The sequence below is a fragment of the Anopheles merus genome, chromosome 3R (genome assembly GCF_017562075.2).
Source record: "Anopheles merus strain MAF chromosome 3R, AmerM5.1, whole genome shotgun sequence".
In the NCBI taxonomy this organism is placed as follows: Eukaryota; Metazoa; Arthropoda; class Insecta; order Diptera; family Culicidae; genus Anopheles; species Anopheles merus.
The window spans coordinates 24,288,512-24,311,059 of NC_054084.1; the positions used below are offsets into that span (position 1 = coordinate 24,288,512).

General features: G+C 45.3%; 1 protein-coding gene across 16 annotated transcripts in view; it reads left to right on the forward strand.

Moving 5' to 3' along the window:
- Positions 1–753: 753 nt before the first annotated feature.
- LOC121597761 (sodium/hydrogen exchanger 3) overlaps positions 754–22,548 on the forward strand; it is a 58,100-nt gene continuing 36,305 nt past the window's right edge. For 4 of the 16 annotated variants that reach the window (XM_041923855.1, XM_041923844.1, XM_041923846.1 and 1 more), the window contains exon 1: positions 9,077–9,374. The gene's annotated coding sequence lies outside the window, so the exon portion shown is untranslated. The other 12 variants (XM_041923848.1, XM_041923849.1, XM_041923850.1 and 9 more) reach the window with 9 other exon arrangements.

Genomic DNA, 22,548 nt, shown 5'->3' on the forward strand with positions numbered 1-22,548 from the left:
AATGGATTTTTTAGATTGAATTTGGGATTATGCTGTGTTTTTTTATAACATCGCAACCCATCGCCATGCATTGTATAAAGGAAAGAACATATTTAAGCAAATGGTCGTCGTTCTCGATCTCAACAGTTGAAAGACGTCAAACATCATACTGGTGAATATGACGTACTTCAGATAGCGTACAATTATTATATAAAATTTCGGTAGCTCAAGAGCGGCTGCTGGGTGGCCCCCTCATAAAACACCCCCGGATCCGCTCGAGTTCCGATCTACATTCCCGTTTTTAATTTGCCTATCTCGTCTCATCTCGTGTTGAACGATAACCTTTTATCACACCTACAATTTGGTCATCGTCGTCTGATAACACGGTTGCTACTACCTCCTTCGCTTCGCTCCGCACACAAGTCACACATGTTAACAGCTGCATCCAATTGGGTGTTTCATTTCACTCTCCCCCCCCTCCCCCATACACACATACACACACACAGTCCGCTCAGGATATCCACGCAGTCCATCAAGGTACGAACGGTGGTAGTGGTGTGTGTCAATGACAACTGGCTACTTAATTAAAGTGATAATACAAAATATGAAGCTACCTTCGGGTGGGCACGAGCCTGCTCACCCCCATTATGAGACTACCGCGACCGTGTCACCAAGATCGGACACGGGGAAGTGGACAGGGTAGGGTGGGTTTGGTTGGTTTGCTGTTTGATTAAGTCTTTGCGTTCTTGGCCGTCCGAAGGTAATGGTACCCGTCTAAGCTGGCCACGCTCAGTCGTGCACTCATCGTTCTGCGGAACGGTTCCGTCGTCCCGGTCGAGGTTGCTCGAAACAGGTGTGCCGAAGGAGCAGTAGTGCGAAGCTACTAAGTGGGATCATTTGTGATCATTTGTAGGCTCCAGTAGAAGCTGAAACGGACCAGAAACTAAGGCTTTTGGTAAGTACCGCGTAGTGCGTGAAGTGAAATGGAGAAATTTATTTCCATAAATTGAGATACATATTTCAAATGATCAGTACTACTTAGTGTCTTGAAATGTACTACGCGTTAACTTAAAGACAGGGATATTGATAAAAGACTCGTCAAGTGCACAAGATTGCATCACACGCTACTTCAGAATCTGCACACGAAAAAAAAGACAATCTAAAGTGTCCACAAAACGTGTCCATTACGACCTGGTTTTTTGAATTGTATGTGGACCAAGATGACAACCATCGTAACCCTCCGGATGTCACGAGATCCTCCCGTCCCGTATGTCCACAGTGTTAGCAATGTTGTTGTATCACCCACTCCGAATGGCCACTTGTACTTGTTCGTCGTGCGCATGTGGATCAGTGTCAATTTTGTGTATTTTCACCCCCAGCTTTCATGTCGTAATAGTACTACACCAACCTATCCCCCCCCCTGTAAGTGCACGCGAGACCTAGATAAATGGGCGAAGGAGGAGGGCTGTACACATCGGGGTTGTACCTTTATGGTAGGTGTCTCTCGGGTCTGATAAGACTGAAAACTAATTTGCCAACTGTGGCTTGTGCTTGTGCTAGCTCACTCGGTCGGTTGTTTGCCAAGGGCCTCGCGTTGTCTGCTGTCGCCTTGGGCTAAGCGGCTTAGGAACCGCTGGACTGATCATCAGCCCCTCGTGGCTGTCCTGGATTGACGATGGCGACTGATAACACCTGGGAGGGGTTTGAGATGTTACCTTCATTCTCCCGTCATCCCGGTAGGTCAATCTTTGCACTAGCTGTGCCGATTGCAGCCTGCATGGCCGGATAATCATGGCAAGAAGTGAATCCTCTACCGCTCACGTCTGGCTAGCTCGCGCGGAGCTATAAATCTTGATGTCAGCCACGCGACATGCAGATGCCCGGAGTAAGCTGCTGGACAAGAATGTTACAATTCTGCGGGTATGGCTGTTTGTAGCACAGTGCCATCCAAGTATGCAACGCTCGTTATGACGTTCCGTGCTTTGAAGGTTACTTCCCGCTGATTGCTTCGGATGGGGAGGTACTTTTGGAGCAATCAAAACACCCCAAAATAGAGCAATACGCGCACGACATTACACATCAATCATAATCGACATAGGTCGGATCGTTTCAATTGCATGCCGGGCACCTACCTACAACACATTGGCAGCAATTAGCTCCGCCCGTCTATAAGTAGACGAACCGCACCGCACCGAGTTATTGCAGTTTTTGGCCGTAGACCCGCCGATTGCGGGGCCCTTTCGATTGGCAGTTTTTAATTGCGGAGCGGTGCGGGTTCTTCAAAATTACCCGTTATCGTAGCCCGAATACGTCAGAGAACACAAACAAGCATCCCAAACAAACATCGGAATGACTGAGTCGCCGTAGATGCACGCGATCGACTTTATCAGCGATTTGTACGGAAGATGATTGATGTCCTCGTGTCGCCGAAGACATTGCCAATTTGTCTTTCAGTGTTATAGACACAAGCTGTCACGGATGAGTTACGCTGAAGAAGAAAGAGCGTCGAGTATTTGCTTTTCCTGCTGATGGCTACGGTTCAACGTTGAAGCTCGCATGATCACTTTCGGGGTGCGCGAAAGCCTGGCAAGAACAAGTGTGGGTAGAACAACTGCTCCAACGCTCAGATGTCACGCTAATTATGCTAAGGAGAGCTGCTATCTTACCTATCTCAGGAACTAGCGGCAACGGAACTCGATTCTGCGCATTTGCCATCAAACAACGGATCAGCTGTTTTCAGAAGCGAGGGGGATTATTGCGCGTAGAACCATCCCTTTGACAGTAGAGTAGTAGTAGTGGTGCAAGGTCGGGCCAAATCGTTGCGTTTAGCAGGCTGTTGTTTTCATTTTTTGCGGGAATTTGGAACCTAAAAAACAACAACAAAGTCCTAAATCAATACTCTAAAAACAACAATTTTGGTCACCTGTTTGGGGGAAAATCACGATCATCAAAGGAAAAAAAAAACGATACACCAACGAAAACAAACCAGAAGCAAATACACGCTCACCAACACCAAAACACGCATTGAGGGAAACACACTGCTGCAGCAGAGGGAAAAATCCGGAGCGGAACTGAGTGAGAAAATCTCCCCCAAAGATACAATGGCACCGTGAGAGAGAGAGAGAGAGAACGAATGAAAGAGCGTGAGAGTGAGAGAGCGTGTCAGCTGTCAAAACGGAGGTTTGTTGCCTGCCGTCTGCTGGCTGTTTGCTATTGCTGGCAGAGGAAAAACACCGACGATTTCCCATCCAAGAATATTGGCCCCATTGCGCACAACCGGGACGGCGCGTCTAGCGCTTGGGAGAGCTGTTCTCGCTCGCTCGCGCACTTTTCCATAGCGCTTCGTCGCTCCGTTTAGCAGAAAACATTCTACCAAACAGTAGTTGGTGGTGGGTCGTGGTGGCTTGGTGGAAAATGGAAGGAAAAATCTATTCCCCCTGCTTCGGCTAGCGAGTCGGGAAACAGCGAGTCGGTGCTGGTGGTCTCGCTCTGCGTGTGCCGCGGTCGGGTGGTCGGCGTTGGGCGACAAAACGTCATCCGGCTCATTCCAGTCGGTGAGCTAAGCAATGGCGGCCACGTCAACCGTCGTCGTTCCCGGTCAGCTACTACCAGTACGGTGCGGTAACAGCAGCAGAAGTAGCAGCAGCAGCAGCATCCACGGTGTCCCTGCGAGAACCGTCAACTGTGTCGTCGGTCGTGTCGGTGCCCAACTTCGTCGGAAAGCGCACGCCAGCAGCAGACGACCGGCTGGAGTGGCCAGCAGTGCCGTACCCTATCGGCGGTCGATACTGGGGCTGGCTGCCCGTTGCCACCATCACTGAGTGACACTGTGTGTTTTGATCGTTTATTGGGAGTTTATTACAGACAGCTTTTGCTTCACTGCTGTTTGCACAACGTTTGTCCAATTTCGGACGAAGCAGGCGGTGCAACACCACTGAACAACGCTTCCCACCGCCAATCTCCCGTAGCGCGCTGCACGACAAGAGAGTGTGCGTGTGTGTGTTTGTGTGTGTTTGTGTGAACAAAAACTATCGATTTATTGCGCCAGGCATTCGGATCGCAAAATAGTAGCCGATGTTTACAACGCAAATTGAAAGCGCCACCCCTCGGCAGCGTTGAAGGCAGGCGGTGAGAGTGACAACAGGCAGAGCATCAACACAAAAATGGCCACAAAGACAACGTGAGCGCTAGTTTTCCGTTCTCGAACAGCGTGTATTACGGTCTCCCTTCCAGCCCAAAGGGACAGCACTCGGGGTCACACTCATGTGAAGCAGCTACTGCGATGCTATCCGTGCGTTTTGTGACAAATTTTGCGGTGCAATAGAGAAAAAAAACAGGCTGTTTTCCTCGCTCAAAAAGGGTAAGTTTTCCACCTCCCTCTCTGTCTCTATCTCTCTCTCTCTCTCTCTCGCTCCATTTTCCACCTCTGCTGTGAACGCAGCGAAAACGGAGGAAAGCGTGCATTGTGCTGTCGTGTCTGTGTGCCTGTGGGGAAAGAAAATTTTAGTCACGTTACATAAGTGTGTGCATACCACCCCCCACTCCCTCTGGAGGGTGCAAGGGCAAGGGCTGAGAGTGAGCTGGTGGCCACTCCATCGGCAAGTGCAATCGAAATGTCGTGCCCCTTGGGTTCAGGCATTGGAAAATCAGAACAAAATGAAAACGGAGAAATTGGCTCCCAAGCTCGTAGCAGCAGCAACAGCAACAGTGTGCTGGTGTGTGAGTGGTTCGGTGTCGTTGTTATAAAGTGTTGTGTGTTTGTTTTTTTTTCTTTCGTTTGTTGTCCCAATAGAACGATTGTGCTCTAAGTGTGTGTGTGTGTGTGTGTGCTGCTGGTGTGTGATGTTTACAGCAGAATATGGTTTTGTTCAATTCTCTTTTTTTGTGATTTTTGTGTGATTTTTGTTCTTTTTCCAATTTCCCTTCGAGGGGGGCCTCGTTCAAGGTTTGACGTTTCCCAAAAAGCCCGCAGAAATGGCAGGTGTGTGTGTGTATGTGCGCAGTGTTATCGTTTTGCATCGCAGTGGGCCATGCATTATCTAAGCGGTGCTCGATAAACACAATCAATAGGCTGTGGCTCTCTCTCTCTCTCGCGTGTGCTTGTTGTTTGTACTTTATACTTTCTCCGGATGAAAGTGTTTATTTGTGTGTGTTTGTATTTATTTTTACAGTGATTTAGTGTAGCCAAAATCGGTAAAAAAAACCAAACAAATAGCCAACACGATGAAGCTGTGCAGTGTTTTCTCCAATGCCTTTCCATTTCCCAGCCATACAACAACGAACGGCGGTGGTTTAGAGCGACAGAAAATTCCCAAAACACGTCTGGTCGGGCGTCTGGTACAGGTACAGGGAAGGGAAAAGCAAAGGGAACTATCGCGCAGAACGCATAACCACACAGCACACATTGGCAATGCATCCCGCCGCAGCATGCGCCTTCGGGTGCGTGTACTGCCAAGAGCCACCTGGCGGCTCCTTCGCCCTGCGTACCACATACACACACACACGAACGCTTGGGCTGTCGCGCTTGCTGTTGTTGCTGCTGTGCGGCATTTGTTGTGAAGGTTATGTAATTTTTAACCTTCAAATTTCCATCCCCGCACAATCACACACAGAGGGGCGCGCGCGCTCGGACGGGCGGGACGACCCACACACGCCAAAAAGGTCCTTGTCCTTGGAGTCTCCTACCCGGGGCCGCAGCCGCCGCCGGGGACAGTCGTCGCGTTGACAACCTGCCAACTTGGAAGCTGTTTTTTTTTGTTGCTTCGGTCGGGGGTTTTTGTGTGTGTGAAAGGACTCTGCTGCCGTTTTGCGGGAAGGATCAGTTTGTTCTTTTTATTAGTGCAATTGGAATCATGTTTTTTTTGCTGTATGGCAGTGATTTAAATTCAGGGGAAAAAATGGTTACGTCGCACGCATTGGTGGCAGAAAAAGTGGTCGGATATGCAATGGTGTTTATGTAACCCTGCGTTACATGATGCTGTAAGCAAGTCTCAGTGTAGTACATGCTCGGTCGCCCAACAGCAGCATCATGCTTAAGCAGCTTGACAAAGCTTGTTTGCTAGAGGTTGGCGTTGGGTTAACCCGGCGTAAATAGGGAATATAGCATATTTTACGTCTTCCAAGCGCATTGTTTCTCTTTTTTAATCCCTTTTTTTGTTTGGTACCACTCTCCATTCCGACAAAGCTCCTCCTTCACGCTCCCGAGCAAAAGGGCCGTGTATAATCTTTTGATAAATTAATCCATTTTGTGTTCGTTCTTTCGCATACACACTCAAACTACTAACGAGTTTGGAGTGGAATTTGAAAAAGGAAAACGAGAAGGGGAAAGAAGCGCCCGGGAGTTGTTGTACGTATCGATTTTCTTTGACCTACAGCGCAGCCCAAGCAAGCGACGAACGGCGAAGCTCCCATATCGCACAATGGATGTGGAGCGACTGTGGACTGTGGCTTAATGTGTGTGGTAGCAGGGTGATGAAAGACAATAGACACATACACACACACACACACACACATCCACATACACGTACGGACACACTTCACTGGAGTAGCTTCGGGCGGAGTGCAAAACGCACATTGCTCGTGCTATCAGTACAATCGTGTGTTCGTTTCCATCAGTGCGCTTCGCAAGATTAGGAAAATTTATTCGATTTGGTCCTTTGGACGCGTCCTTTGACAGGCGCCAAGCAGCTCCGGCCATGGCTCTTCGGATCGTAACCTTGGCGCCCGACCGGAGCACCGAAGCGGCCCTTTTCATATACCACCGAGGGAGGGTTTTGGCCTTAGCGTTTGTCTACGCGTTTGCAGTGTGGAAGAAGCAAAAAAATAAGTAAAAAAAAAACCGGTTGACTGGACTGATTATGGTTATGTTTACCTCAGCATGTTTGTCCGTTCGGAAGGTTTACTGGTGCGTTGAGGGTCAATGCTGGAGGTTTTACATGTTGTTTGATATGCTTCGTTATCAGATCTGCTTCATTTATGTGAATTAATTAATTAATTCTACGTTCTAGTTGAGTTCAGCATTTGGAACTATTTGCGTAACCATGGCGCATACATCTCTGGGGACTGTACGAGATTCAGAGCCCCATTTGCAAGGAAGTAAAATCCATTCGCTGATGAGCTCTATGCTGTGTACGCTATTGACCTGTCATGTCATTAGAAAGACACCGGATATGCCAGATCATAGCAGTAAATTTAGATTTATAGATTTTGTTTAAATTTGGTAGGCCCAAATTGAGGTGGCAAGATGGCGTGGAGGCGTCCGCCATTAAGGCCGGGATAACGGACTGGCAGACGAAGGCGCGAGACCGTGAGCGGTTTCGGACACTCCTGAGGCAGGCCAAGACCGCAAAGCGGTTGTAGTGCCGGATAAGTAAGTAAGTAAGATTTTGTTTACCTTTTGAGTGTAGGATGTTTTTGAAATATGAGAGAATCCAGATACTGGCAAAACAGAGCTACCCGGTATTATTGGGTGAACTAACTACTGGGTTTGATTTTACAACTTAAATGGAAGTTTTGTTATATTTGAACTGTTTTGATCCGTTTTGGTGTAAAATTTGACATCCTTTTGTTAAGAATGTTGCACACTTTGGATTGAAAACGTTCAAGTCACTTCTCTATACTGAAATTTTAATAAAGGCCGTTTTCCACAAATTTTTCCAAACAGTGGTCCAAGGAATTGTCCAGGAAGCCTCAAAGTTATACTGTAGGTGCCCTGCTTTAGGTGACCGCCACTGTAAATCCAGATGTATGAAAATGTAGCGGCAACATCTCTAAAAAATAGTTACTCCAGAAATTTACATTCTTTCAGTCAATCCTTGCTTAGGGCAAAGGTCCATGCGAGGCTTGAACCCAGGACGGGCATGTTGTTAAGTCGCCCGAGTAAACGACTGTACCGATAAAAAAGGACCGGTATAAGTTTAGTGTAAGTTCGGTATGCGATCTGGATTAATTCCACGACCGCTGTGGTGTCAGAAACAGTTAAAGCACTGGTAATGGGTTAGGATCAGTTCCAGGGTCAGTGTAGGTTCCTGACTATTTACAATACCCATATGGGATTGAAATCCGTTCTACCACCAGTATGAGTTCAGTAAAATTTCAGGATCAGTATCAGTATCTTAATGTGTCCATTGGCGTTTAAAGTCACCTGGAATTTACTTTGTCTTTTGAAAAAAAAAAATACGAATTCAAAAGTTATTGAATAACCCCGAAATTATCTTGCATAACCTTGTAACCGGGCCAAAGTAATTAGTATCATTAAAAATCTACTTTTTAAGTAAATAAGGCTCCTAAAAACTCTGCATAAGCAATAAACACAATTTCAAAACTATTAACCAATAAGAAAAAGCTCAATCATGCGTTAATAAGCTGCGATAAAAAAAAAATAAAAAAAATAACACGTTGGTTGCAATAATATTTTCCCAGCTACGCAAAGATATATTAACGTTAAATAAAATAGTGCCAAATAAAGAGCTGTAAATATATTCTAGCTGTTTTTACGCGCTCACACTTTCTTCTACCTAGCGCCTAGGCAATACTAAATCAAAGTTGTTTTAAAAAATGGTACACATGTTTCCTAAACACTAACTACATGCACATTAACCACGCTTGAATGTTTTTTAAATAGAAATAGATGAGAGCGAAATGGTACGCTCTCCCGTTTCGACTGCACAGCTGTACCAATACTGCTGCGTATCGTGCAAGAGCGTAAAGCTAAGGCAGTGGTATCGGCAGGAACCTCTTTCCCACAGCACTGCCTGAGGTGCAAATGCGTTCAATCGCAATTTAGTTTGTAGAGAGCAATAAATTTCGCGTGAAATAAAGGGAAAAATACATATTGCTTGATTAATGAAGAAATATGCTGATTTATTTGCAACACATGATTTGAAATATTAGATTTGGTAATTTTGTGCTTGCGTTGTGTTGCGCTCATGTTTTACACGCACCAGAGCGCAGCCTAAGCAAGCGAGAGCGATCGGTCCCCTCAACACACTGCATTGGTGTGAGCAGGAGAGCACTGTCCGAAAGGTGAGAACGCGCTCGTTCGTTCGCTCGCTCGCTCGAGCAGCGCGATGAGATGAGCGCTGAGAAACAATAACACAGCCAAGTCCGTCGTGGCGCATCGCACACAGCACAGAACGGCAATCGCCTGCTTTTGAGGCTGAGGTGGCAGTGCGGTGTCTGCTTGCTGACTGTTCCGAGGCGCGCTTGGCGGTGTCTCTTCGGGCGTCTTTCCGTTTAGTCCTTTGTTTCGGTCGCACGGCTGCAGATCGCGCGTTTTCCGGGAAGGCTGGCTGCACACCGCCAGATGGTGCACATGGCACTAGTCCGATCAAAAGCGCGTGTGTTTGGTGTGTCTGTGTTGTCACTGTGCAACAACAGTGCAGCATTTTTGAACGGTGAGAATGAACAAAACCTGTGTGTGAGTGTGTTTGTTGTATGCTTGAATGAATGAAGAAGGTTTGTGCCCGGATATATCGGCACAAGTTCCGTTCACAGTGACCCGGAACACCCCGGATGCACACGGGGGGAATGAATGAAGGCAATCATACGCGAGAGAGAGAGGATGTGTCTGGTGCCGCCACAGCGTTACGGTGAATGAGCAGTGAGAAGTGAAAAAAAAAACGAAAAGAAACGGACGACGAGAATCCACCGTCTGCCGGCTGTGTCTATGTGTGTATATATATGTGTGTGTATGTGGTAGTTTGTTGTTTTGCTTGTTTCACTTCCAAAAACGAACATCGATCGCTCTAAACAAATTGTCTATTCCGCGTAACTAGACACATGCGCCGCGCCGCGTAAGTTTCACATGATCATTCAGGGGGTTTGGGGCGGATTTTGCTGCCAATATCAACGCCCCACACAAGATATACCATCAACAAAAAAAGAAACGAAGATTTCACAGAATACAGTCATCCACGGCCTTTCGTGGGTAATTCCGAAATTCCTTCCCACCGTTTGTTTTTTGCTGCTGCTCCTGCTGTCTGTCTCGGGGCAATAATTTCGTCTTAACGATTACGAGAACAACAACCGCGCCAAAATCCAAGCAACTAATGTGTCGGTGGTATTGCGGCGCTGCGTCTGTGGTTGAATCGTTATGGAAATTTGGTTTGAAATTCTTATTCCTATAGCGTCCACTTCCCCGTACATTTTGTCTCTTGTATCCCTTACCTGTGCGCCTCATTTTTTTATTTTTTGGCATTGATTTTGGTCCCTTTTGGTTTGGACCCGCATGATGGTGCGGCTGGCTGGCAGCAGGAAAAAGATCACAATATCGTCTGCCAACAATGTGTGTGACAGAGAGAGAGAGAGAGAGAGCTCGACAATGTGTGTGATTTCCGGTGCTCTTGACATACAGTGTGTGCGAGAAGCATATTGAAAAACCCACGTGTTTCTTTTTATGTAGAAGGTTCGCTGCATCAAGCAATTTTCGATATTTAATTTAATTGTTTTTAAAACATTGTATGGCACTTTCATCACATTTTATTACGTGTTAAAAAAACGTAGATACACTTTTTGTTGTGATGTTGTGTTCCAGCCTCGAAAGCTTAAAAGCGCACAAAACGCCGCACTGATGGTTCAAACACCGGGTGCTGTGGCCCAAATTTGGCTCCGTTCGTTCGTTCCGGTGGAATGAATGGAACAGTGGTTGTGTTTTTTTATGATGGCACGAACGAGATTGACCGTGGGCAAAAGGTGGGAAAAGGAAGAGGAGGCAACGCGCAATGGACGAGCGAAAGAGAAATAGCAGGAAAGGCGGGGAGAGGTACAGGTATCACCGGCTTTTTGAACCGTGTGCCGGCTGTTATTGCCTACCTCTGCTTTATCTATTTTCTATGTGCTCTCTCTCTCTCTCTCTCTCTCTCTCTCTCTCTCTCTCTCTCTCTCTCTTTCTCTCTCTTTCTCTCTCTCGCACTCACACTGTTCTATGTGATTACTGGACTGTGATAAAAAAAAACGGTATCGGTATCGGTAGTTTATGTTTTATGCGCTTTGCACTATTTTTCTTTTAACTAGAAAACAGCGCAAAAGTATGGCAATTACGCGCGTGTGTGTGTGTGCGTCCGTGTGAAAGCGCACGAGCCAACGCTGGAATGTTGGCAATTTTATTTACATTTTCATTTACAAACGATCGAGATCATTCGCCTTTGAGCCACCGTTTGTTTCACGATCCACACGCACACAGAGACAATAGAACCATTTTATTAATGAATTTTTAACAATTTGTTTAAAATATTGCAAGCAAAAATTTACATTTTATATGCATATGTGTGTGTCGATATGTTTTTGTGTGCATGTGTGTGTGTGTCGATATGTTTTTGCTATGCAGCCAGTTTGTCGTGTGTAAATATCAGTTTGACCATCTGGTTTTTGCATACGTTTCGGTTCGCATCGTTCGTTCCCTTTCGTACCTATATATCAGTGCGCTAATGCTAAGCATGGCAAATGTCAAGGTCCTTTTTTGGAAGAAAGTGAACCGAAGATTGTGAAACGCCAGTTTGTTTGCTTTGTGAATGAGGGAAAGAGATGCGTTTCACACTAAAACACAAGCAATACACTGTCTCTTTCGGTTTTCGATTTTCGATTGATTTGCACAAATGAGACTGTTATTTTTTTACGCAAGCATCTATGTTTTGCGCCATCGGTGTGACCTACACTACTACTACTACTAATCAGGAAAATGGTTATCAAGAAATGCTCGCAAGCGGTTTTGCATACTGGTTGGGGGGGGGGGGGGGGGGGGGGGGGGTTCAAATGTTTAACTTGCTGACGTCTTGCGTCACTTGTAGTACGAAAAAAAAGCGAATGTTATTTGTTATGGGTCGTGATGGTCACATTCTTATCAAATAATTGGTTTTGGCTTGATATACACAAAAAATTACACCCAGCACCAACCATACTATCCCCCTCTTCTCTGTGCAATTTGCCGCCGTCTGGGGTGTTTTTTTATGTTTGATTGATGAATTTTCTTCTTTTTCCTTTTGTTGTAAACGACCCAATATTATTAGTGAAGAGAACACACATTTCCGTCAATTTGTTTGAACCCTATCCACCACAAGTATAAGAGTGGAGGTAATGGAGAGACGATAAAAGCCAGTGTGTGTATAAGATGGGATTTGAACCGCGCCCGGGATTTTTTAAGAGAAACACGCGTGCTTACCATTAAACCATACGAGCGCCTCTGCTATCGATTGCTAATAGTGGCTTTTATTGATTTGTGTTACGTCATGCCGTCTCTTGGCATTTGTTCGCTTGCTTCAGTTGTGTTGGAATGGTTCGAAAAAAACCCTCGTTTAATGATAACTTATGATAGAGAGGAACTTTTTATCGCCCGACAGGTCACGATCGACGATTGATCGACGACACTGTCTGATCTGATCATCTTCCTTTACGCCTGTATGCTTATCGCTTATTCCAACGGTCTGTGTTGCGGCTCTGTTTACCGTCTACAGGGATTTGCAATTCAGCACAAAAAGAGTACCCATCTTGAGCACACGAGCGCACATGCATCCGTCGTTTACCGTCGCAGAAATGCTTTAATAATTAATGAGAGGCAAAAGGTTCGAAATGTGCAACTGCCACCGTCGCAGCTGCCTGTAGACGATGAATTCATAAGATTGAGCGCTCCCTGTCGGTTTGGATGGGATTGTGAAGTGTTCAGCGCACTTAATATGCACCAGGATAGAAGGAGGCGATGGAAATGGTGGATGACGAGTTGAGCAAATCGTACCGAAGTAAACTCGGCGGTAGAAAATCGCTAAAGTGATGGTGTCTTGTGTCGCAGGAGAAATGGTCCAACTGTGTGGGAAGACGAAAATATCGTCTCTGCAATGGGGTGATCCGATTTCTTGTGATTGTTGTGCACGGATATGTTTTCGGTATTTTTTGTTTATTCTGTCGATCACATCTTCAACTGTGCGGGCCAAAAAATCAATTGACTGAGCAGTTTTAATTGGAATCAATGTGCCGTTCTAGAGCATCTGGGGAGTGGCGTTAACCTAAAAATTCACTTACGTCGGTTTCTTTTCGATGCTGCACACACGGCTTCGCAAGCCTCAGCAGCTCGAGTAATCATCACGCTTGCTGGTACGCTATGTTTACTTCTAGATCGGTAATACTAATAGCCCGCTTTCTCGTCAGACCGCTCGACGTCGTCGCCGCCGACGATGCAAACGGTTCTAAAACTAACACCCTCTGGGGGGGGGGGGGGGGGGGGGGGGGGGGGGGCGATCGCTCAATGAGGCGACGTTGCAAAAGCATATGCGAAAAGAGCAGCCGAAGAGAGGAACCCGCAATGCATGCCAGTGTGTGTTGTGTGACGTTTCCTTTGCCGTTTCATTTATCGCTTCAGATCAATACGTACGTGCAGTTTGTGGTCGGCTTGGGCGGTTTCTTGATCGCTGGCCAAAAACAGCCAATGTACAACAACTGGTACGCTTGGACGTGTTTAGCATAGGCAAGCACCAGAGAGGGCAAGGACACACACCACCAGGCGGAGCTGGTAGTTTGTGGATGGATGTGAAAATTTCATTTGGAAAACAAACCGCTTTAAGCCATTGTGTGTGTGTGTGAGAGCGCGCGCGGGATGGACAACGGTGGTTTGTCGTTGGGGGTTTTTTGTGTGTTGCGTTTGGGTTGATTTTCCTTTAAAATGTATTTGGAGCAGGCATCACCTATTGGCGCAGGCAATTTTGTGGGCCAGCAAATCGAATCAGCACCGGTAGACACACTCATACACACGCTGGTCTAGCCAGCTGACCTTCGCTGTGAGTTTTATGGCACAGATCTGTTTCTGCTAAAAATAATCCCAAATCGGCCCTTTTTGCGCCAAAGCGGAGACTGAAGTTCGACGCGGGCGCGCGAAGGGAAATAATGGGGGTTTGTATTTCGAACTTGTTCTTCAAGTACGCTGTTCCGCCATATGTATGATTTTACTGCTAAAACCATATACCACGGCCGTTTCCAACCGTTTTTCGACGCAGATTAATTATACTCTTTGAAAACGTATCGATTTGGGCGAGATGGTAGAGAGCGGGAGAATGACTGAAGAATTGGGAAAGTTTTCCCTTGTTTGTGTGTGTGTGTTAAGACCAGCACAAGATCGATGTACTGTGTACATTACACCAGCTGTGTCAAACTCATTTCATCAGAGGGCCGCAAGTACAGATTTTCAGTGATTCGCGGGCCGCAAATGTGAGAATAAAAACTATACCTCAATATTTATATAAAATACTGTTTAAAATCATTATTGTTAAACAAATTGACTTTTGTACTCCTCGCTTCAAATCTGGAATAGTTTCCTATTTACAAATTTGCTGTGTTATTTTTCATTGTGCACTTTTTTATTTCGAAAAATAGTTTAATGTACTTTTAAAGTCACATGCATTTTTTATCCTTATTATTAAAATACGACATTTTTCATTAGTCGCGTTCTAACACGGTAGTTCTGTTAGAAAATATCGTCCAACTACACTTTTTCACTAAGGTATCTTTTTCGCGAGGCGAATCATTTTCAAGCCATCCAAGCTATCCATCGCTGGATGAATAACAAATATATTGCCTGCAATTTTTGACAGATCAAGAGAAAAATTGTAATAAAACGTGTTTAAACATAATTTTTGCTTATTTCCAAGTTCCAAGAACCCGTATTTTACAAATATTTTTTTTTAAATTACGATAATTTTATCTGACAAAGATTCGTTTTTTGACACTTGAAGGGAGATGATTCGCGAATTGAGGTAGTGGACTGTGTGAGCTAATCTATGGAAATAAGCTATACATCGCAGGACTTCGGCATTTCGATTATTTTAATCCTTAATCTAAATACTCATGGCTTAAGCGTAATCATATCATTTTGGTTTTGATTTTTGGGGAGGTTGGAAAGTACATTAATTCGTTTTGTAGAATGTGGGGTACACATAATTCCAAGATTATGAATAAAACAGAAGTGGCTTCAATCGAACATCAAAAATGTAACATTCTAAGGTCGGAGCCGTGCAAATTCGTTCGAAAAAGAATTTCGGAGCCCAATGAATCCTTAACTCGGCACTCGGGGGCATAATTGGTCAAATTCGGGTAATTGGGGCATGGTCAAATTCGGTAGGACCGACCAGATCCATTTCTCACTGCAGATTAGCCGCTCCGTGCGACAACCGATGACTCCAATGGTTCCGAATGGCATTAAACGGCTCTATAAGCTTCGGTCGGCACCGAACGGAACTGTTGGTTTGATTTGGACGGATCAGGAGTCAGAATAGCTAAGATCAAAAATGACGATTCTGACAATCCAGCACTAGTTGTTGCGAAGATTCCAAGTGTGTGTATGAAAGTATTTCATTTTTTTTCGTTTGTAGAAGGTTGACGCAAATCTATTTTTCCATATTTTTCCATAGAATGTGCAATCGAGTGTACACAACATTGTGCTAATATTCAGAATTTCATCGAAACATAATGAGTTTGCATTCAAATCAATTTTTCTTAAGGGTTTCAATTGTTCTGTACGATTGTGCAGCATAAGTTTATGAGATGTTATGGTTACATTCATGTTAGATTCGAAAAATATACCATCAAAATGATTGTTCTTCTCTGGAAAATTTTATACAATTAGACAAATAGTAATAACAGTTTTTTGGTTTGCAGTGCTTTTAGCAATTCTCAAAATTTTCTCGCGGGCCGCATTCAGCATTGACGAGGGCCGCATGCGGCCCGCGGGCCGCCAGTTTGACATACCTGCATTACACCATTGATCGTTCGGCTCTCGGCTCAAAGAATATTTACTTGCAACACAGATGCCAGAGAAGTTTAATTTTACAGTCGCGTACGTTTTGCAATATATCTTGCGGTGGGGTTCTTTTTTGGAGGGAATTGATAGTTACCACTTACCATAACAGACGGACGCATTTTCATTATCACAAAGAGACATGGACTTTTTGCTTGCTTCTCAACCACGCTTATAATAACATACCGCTTGAAATGGCTTATTCACGAATCACGATTGGTTCTTGGATCTTTTGGACAGTATTCGGTCTAGATGGGAATCAAAACATGTGCGACATTTTAGCAGCCTGCGCGGCTACCATTAGACCATCGGTCGTCCCAGATCAGAAGCTGTTGTAACTCAATAATAAGGTTTTTAAGCAGAAAAAGGTCAAAAGGCACAAGAAATTGAAGTATTAAACTGATAGATTTTTTGAATAATAAGTTTTTGAAAAACAAATTTATTTATAACAAAGCCTATACCATGTTTTCCTATATTTCCATTGAGGTAACCTTAGCTCATCAATCAAATTATTTTGTAAATAAATCTACTTGAGCATCCAGCTTCAAAACCTTTCCTTCGACTGAAGATTGTTCGTCAAATTTGTTTTTAAAATCGTATCAAAAAGCTCCACAATTTCACTCATTGTATTGTAATTGTTAGTGTACATTAAAGTTTCACATCCTGTTAAACGATGCAGCCACCTCCCAAAAGCGGATGACATCATAACAAACCTGTTCGTCACTCACAGTAACGGTCTAAGATTATCTGTCAACAGGCCCCACAAGCACAAGTAAGTTCGCTTTAATGAGCAAACTTTCCACAGTTCGGTTTCAAACACACGGCTCGGGAAGCTTTGTGCGCTGTGTCCACCGTAACAGCTCATCATCGTTCGTGTTTGAAAACGAAAAAGAAGTAACAAACCATAAACGCACAGACTATTAGCAAATTTTGCGCACCTCGTCGAAAGATGAGTAAAGTCGGGCGCCAACTGAAATGTGACACTCCTTTCGGAGGGGGAGAGATATCGCCTTTACCTCGGCACCCTCAGTCAGGAATGGTAACGTGCAGCGAGGTGCCCTTACCTAAGGGGAACAAACTACCCTTCAGTGTTTTTGTCGTTGTTGTTTTGTTTTGGAGTTTAGACCACCAGATTCCAGTCTCTTTTGGGGTGTGCTGTAAGTGTGATAAAAAAAGGGTGGATACAGCCCGTCTGGTCGTTGCGCCACAGCATAAGCCGACGTCAAACTGCTCCAAACTGCTTCCCTGTCCCCTCCCCAAGAGTGCGCCCCTTCCAATGACCCTGGAACGAACAGCCTGTTTTCAGTGTCAGTGCCTTAAAGGTCACCCATTGGGGGGTGGATGGGTATGACCGAAAGGGAAGTAATGGAAAGTTGAGTTTTTTTTTGTTATGTCTATATATTTTTGTTTTCTACTACCTTTCGAGGCGTTCCACGTGATGTGTTGTCGTGGTGTGATAGCGGTAGTGTTAAATTTCCTGACTCAAAGAGGGTGTGGTGAGGTGCCAACGCGGCCAGCTAATAGGGTCTTTGCACGAGATATGCCACAATGTACGGAACCGCAGCCTGGCACTGACCCGACACTGCAGGTGCGTTGGGAACAACAGCTGATTGCTTGCGAGCATAGGAACAATTCAGACCAGGAAAAAAAGCCGCAACTACGCCAAGGGTGTGTCTCGATTGTCGCAAACCGCCAGTCTCCGATGCACTTCTCATGGTTGGCGTCTCATAATTTGCTACTCTACTGTCGCACACTACGGGGTGCAACTTACGGCTCTAACCTTCTGCCTCTCTTCGAAAATGGGCTTCGAGATTGGTTCGTTTGTCGTTTCACGTGTGTGTATGTAGAAGCTACTTAATTTTCCATTTATCCGCACCACCTCCATCGCCACCAACGGAGGTGGAGTTTATTGAGCGGACCCTCCAGTATGAAGCAATGTAGGTCGGCAACTGAATCACGGCAATTTAGTGAGAAGCCACTAAAAAGCGCCGCTGCTGGCATTGTGCATAACTTTGGCGAAGGAAAACTTTGCCAGCCCTTTGCTCTGGTTGCAAAAGTTCTTGACATTTCTGTGCTTTCTTCTGAGTTTGGAGTTTGGAGGAGCTGCATGATGATTTAGATTCGGCACACGTGAACAGATTGAATTCTGCGATTCAGCTCTATGTATGTGTGTAAGTGTGTGAAAAGGAACTTTAATTAAAGTCATTCTTCGACGAGTTACTCTTGCTAGTTTACAATTGATGTCAACTCTCAACATTTCTTCGATAGGCAATTTACAAAGCTTTACAGAACTTTCGGAATCCCGTAAGTTTGAAATCAATTACTGTTACTGTTACAGTATATCTTGCGAGCTGCAGGCAACACCTCGTTTTGCTGCTTCGAGCGGAATTGGTGCAGGATGATATATTAAAAACATTTACGCCGCACCGCCGGGCCGGGTATCACGTGCCGACACGCAATGTGGTTTTCGTGGTTAAAACTGGAGCTTGGGGAAACTGGTTCGCTGGGCACATTCCTTCCCTAGGGGCTTTGTATGTGTGTGAGGGCTTTGTGGATAGTGCAGCGCTAGAATGGGCCGAACCTTCGGTGACTGCAACTTTGGGGCCCTTGGTGATCAGGGAGGTTAGTTTTTGTGACCGTGAACTAAACGCTATAGCAGGATGAACATTGTAGGAGATGAACTGCAACGGTTGAGGTCCAAGGTTGGGACACTAATTTAAGGTTAATATCTAAGGAGGAAAAATAAACTCAATTTCGGATTATATTTAATGAGCATTCATTTCCCCATTGTCCATAATTTTGAACTTAACATGGGATAGGTAACTCTTCATCTTTGGTAACACAACTTACGCGGCCTATTCCTTTGTATGAGTTGATTATCGGATTTTCTTTCATCGCTAAAGATTACTTCTGCGTCACGATTGCTCCACAGGACACCCCAGGCTGTACCAATTCAAGCTATCCGGTGCAATCCGGACCGTCAGCGTTAGTGAGAGTAATCTGGAAATTGGTCGACCCGGGCCAGCTGATACCAGTGGCAGCTGGATCAAATTATCGTTGTCTTTTACGTCCTTCAGTCGGTGTACATTCGACAGCAGCAGCAGCATTGGGGGCTGAGAATGAGGACCAAGATAGTCTGTCTCACAATGACGATGGTTTTGTCCGCCATGTGAAGAGTATCAGTATCATCCAGCACGTCAAAGGATGAGAGTAGCGTAGGGGTTTTTGGTGCTCATATGCTTAACAGTTTTGAAAGACAAGTTATCTTATAGCATCACGTTTTGCATTATAAAGTTCAGAAGTCTGTAGACATTGACTGTTCGGCGAAGAAGTTTCATCTGAAAGGATGTTATTCTTTGAATAACATTAAAGATATGGTTATGGCTCGTACGTATTCTATTTTGCATAATGAAAGTAGCACGCGATGAATCAAGATAAGGAGACTAAAATCGTGCCAAATTACAAATGTCTGCAACATGCCAGTGACTAACCTCATTTGCAGCAAATGCACACGCTCGCTATCGATTGTTTTTCTTTCATGTCACGCAGGAGCTTGCAATCTGCAAAGAGAAAACCTTACTCTGTATAGAAGCATTAAAAGTATTGAATTGTTGAAAGTGCAGACAACGACGTGGTGTGTCTGTACTGGACGCTAATCGCTTTTATTGCTTTTCATTCCGATAGCTAGTTGTACCGATGTCAAAATTGTTTTTCGCTGTCGCAATGCATTTGTTCCTGCCTACTGGCTTCCAATCGATCCAATCCCCACTGGGGGGGTTTTTTTTATGTATTTGCTGTGCTTACGCCACCATTGAAGCAGACGTCAAACCGCTTCGCGTCCCCATAAACACTCGCAGTAACGGAGTCATTGGAATGTAAACGAATTCAAGTCAATTTGGCGCCACTCTCCGGTCTCTAGTGACGAGCTGCCGGTTTGTTGTGTCGATTAACGTCGATGGGCTTTCTGCCGTCCTTTTACACAGCCCCGAATTGCGTCATGGTGCCACGCCGGAGAAACCGCCAGGCTGAATTAACAGAATAACCGTTTATGGGTGATGACAAAGTCACATTTGTTGGGCTGGAATTTTTATTCCGCGCCCTCTCTCATACCCTGACGAGTTATTTTCTCAACGTTGGAGCGAACTTTTCATATTAGTTTCCCTCCCTGTAAGGTTGCGGAGTTCACTTTCATGTTTCACCCCTTCGCAATCTATTTGCCGGCATCAACGCGGGACGCGAAAATGGTTGGTCGGATTCGAAAAAGCACTCTCTCACAGCCGTTATCAACTTCCGGGCGTGTCGCTTCCTCGCGCCTCGTGATACGATGCTGACGCGGGAGGAGGGAAATAAAAAAAAACACGAACGCGCGGCGGGGAGTTGATTCTTATCAAGCCAACACGCCTCAGAACTGCCGCATGTGTATCAGTGCAGCTTTGCCCCTCTATTGCATTCTATTTCTGTGTAGGTTCGATTACGCTGCGTTTGATGGGCTCGTTTTTTTAAACAGATACATTGTAGCAAAACTAAAATTGCTGTCATCGTACAGAGGAAATGTGTCGTTTGATAGTATTAGCTAGCTCTCTTCGCTTCCACAAGCGATCGCAAACGATCGATTATGTTCGAGGGGTGTGCAAATAGCTTTGATGCTGAAACCTTGTCGATTGTGCCCAGTGCGTCCAGTGAAGTGTGGACATCACACTTGAGATTGTGAGCCCTACAACAACACGGAGGAGGAGGAGTAAAGAGGACGCCGTGGCGCTGACCTTGATCTTGACGGTTGGCGGATTGAATTCCTGACGAGAGCCAGGCAGTGGTTGGTGCAGTGCAGAGGGAGCAAGAGAAACTTATCAGCACGTGACCGGCATAGTAAGCTGACGGTAGAGGGAGGCTGGTCCTGCAAGCATCCAGCCCGAAAACAGGTTTCAACTCCCAGTCACCCCGATTGGCGCCCCCGGTCAGTTCCATTTCGGAATTTGCACTTGTGACCCACCGGACGTGGAACTATTCGCAACGGTTTGCAGCGTGACCGTGACCGCGTGTATGCATAATTGCAATTCGCGCATCTTCACACACCCACCCGCGATGGGTTCAAGACGTTGGCTGGCTAAATAGTTTGCACAGTTGCCACTCCAGCGGGGCTCAAACTCATGTGTTTGCTAACACGGTACCAGTGCTGCGGTGCCTATCGGGATAGTTGGGAGCAGTGCGATAAGGGCCTCGTAGAAGTCTTCTCAAACGGCAGTGTTTAACTTTCAGTGTGTTGTTGGTGTTGGGCTTCTAATTAAGGCGTTGTTATTCGCCTTTATTAATCAACAGTATTACACCCTTTAATGTAACGCTTACAGCTCATAGGGTCCGAGTGTGAGTAGAAAAAGTATATTTATAAATCAATCTTAATCCACCTTGACACGGGTGGTAAGTGTTTTGATTGGAGATGTTTGATGATAATCACTACTGAAGCTGATTACGGGCCCCATTACGTATTATTACGGAAAATTACACTTAAGCGAACCGCGCACGCCCGCGGAGCTCCGCGGGGCGCGGACTTTAAACAATCGATTTATCTCACCCATTAACACAGCAGCGCCATGGTGTTTGAAATGTATGTTATCGCACACATTCGCTAATTCGTTTGTTGTATTCGTGATTCGTGACGGGCACTACAATGTAAAATCCCACCACCGGTTACCGGATTCTTGCTTTTGACATCCCGCAGCACTTGCTAATAGGTTTGGAACACAGTTTGGACAATCGACGGCGTTTTCGATCGCTGGAAAGGCGGACGATGTGTGGGAAAACTAACAGAAACGAACGAACTGTCCTCATCGAACGGTAACACACCTGTTTCGGGCCGTTCAGCAGCTTGTTGTGGTGAATCAATCAGACAGATTCTAATCGGTTTCTCTGTGCCGTCAGACGGCCGTCTTTGGGGATGATGTATTGCGCCCGTGGGGAGGCCGGGATTTATAAATAACCGAATGCTACAGACGCACAAGATAGCAGGGAATCGTTGGAATGTGATGCGAATCTGATACCAGGTTTTGCGAAAGGTGTTTAAGAGCGATGAAAGGATTATCAAGATGGTTGTGTTAACCCTTTTTTAGATTATTTATACACCAAAAGTATCATCAGCATGGGCTGATTTCTTTCTATTCATGCTTTGGTGCCTCAACATGTCGTCCGTATTGGCATGTTCGGAAGTTCAAAGAATTGGCGTTCTTTGCTCTACTATTCGATACTGAGGAATCGATACTTTCAGGCTTTTCTAAAAGCCTTCTATAATTTTTGGATCTAGTAGGGCGCTTCAACACAGCTTTAAAAGTTCTTAAAGCTTTAGGAATTATCAAAGTTTTTCCGAATCAAAGCTAGGAAGCTTTTCTCCAAATACCGAATGCAATTCTACGGTAGGATTATTGAATTATTTATAGTACAGTAATGATGTAAGTACGCTTCTATACGCAACTATTCCAGACAAATAAGACCCCGCTTTGCAAAGGCCCAGCAGCATTGCTCACCGCGGCACGACTCATCACAGTTTGTCGGCCCGATATGATCTTAATGCAATTGCAAATTGAATTGCATTTTTGCACCCGCTTCTATGGAGCGATGGCGGCTTTTGTCTCACATACCTCACCTTACTACGCCTACTGGCGACACTGCCACTGCGGGAGCTGGCCGCGAAAGCTGGCTGCGGTGGAAATAAATTGAAAAATTATCATACCTAACCTAGCGCGGCTGCCCCGGAAACGATGGGATGCATTCTTCAAATGCACCTAGAGAGGGAGCGAGAGAGA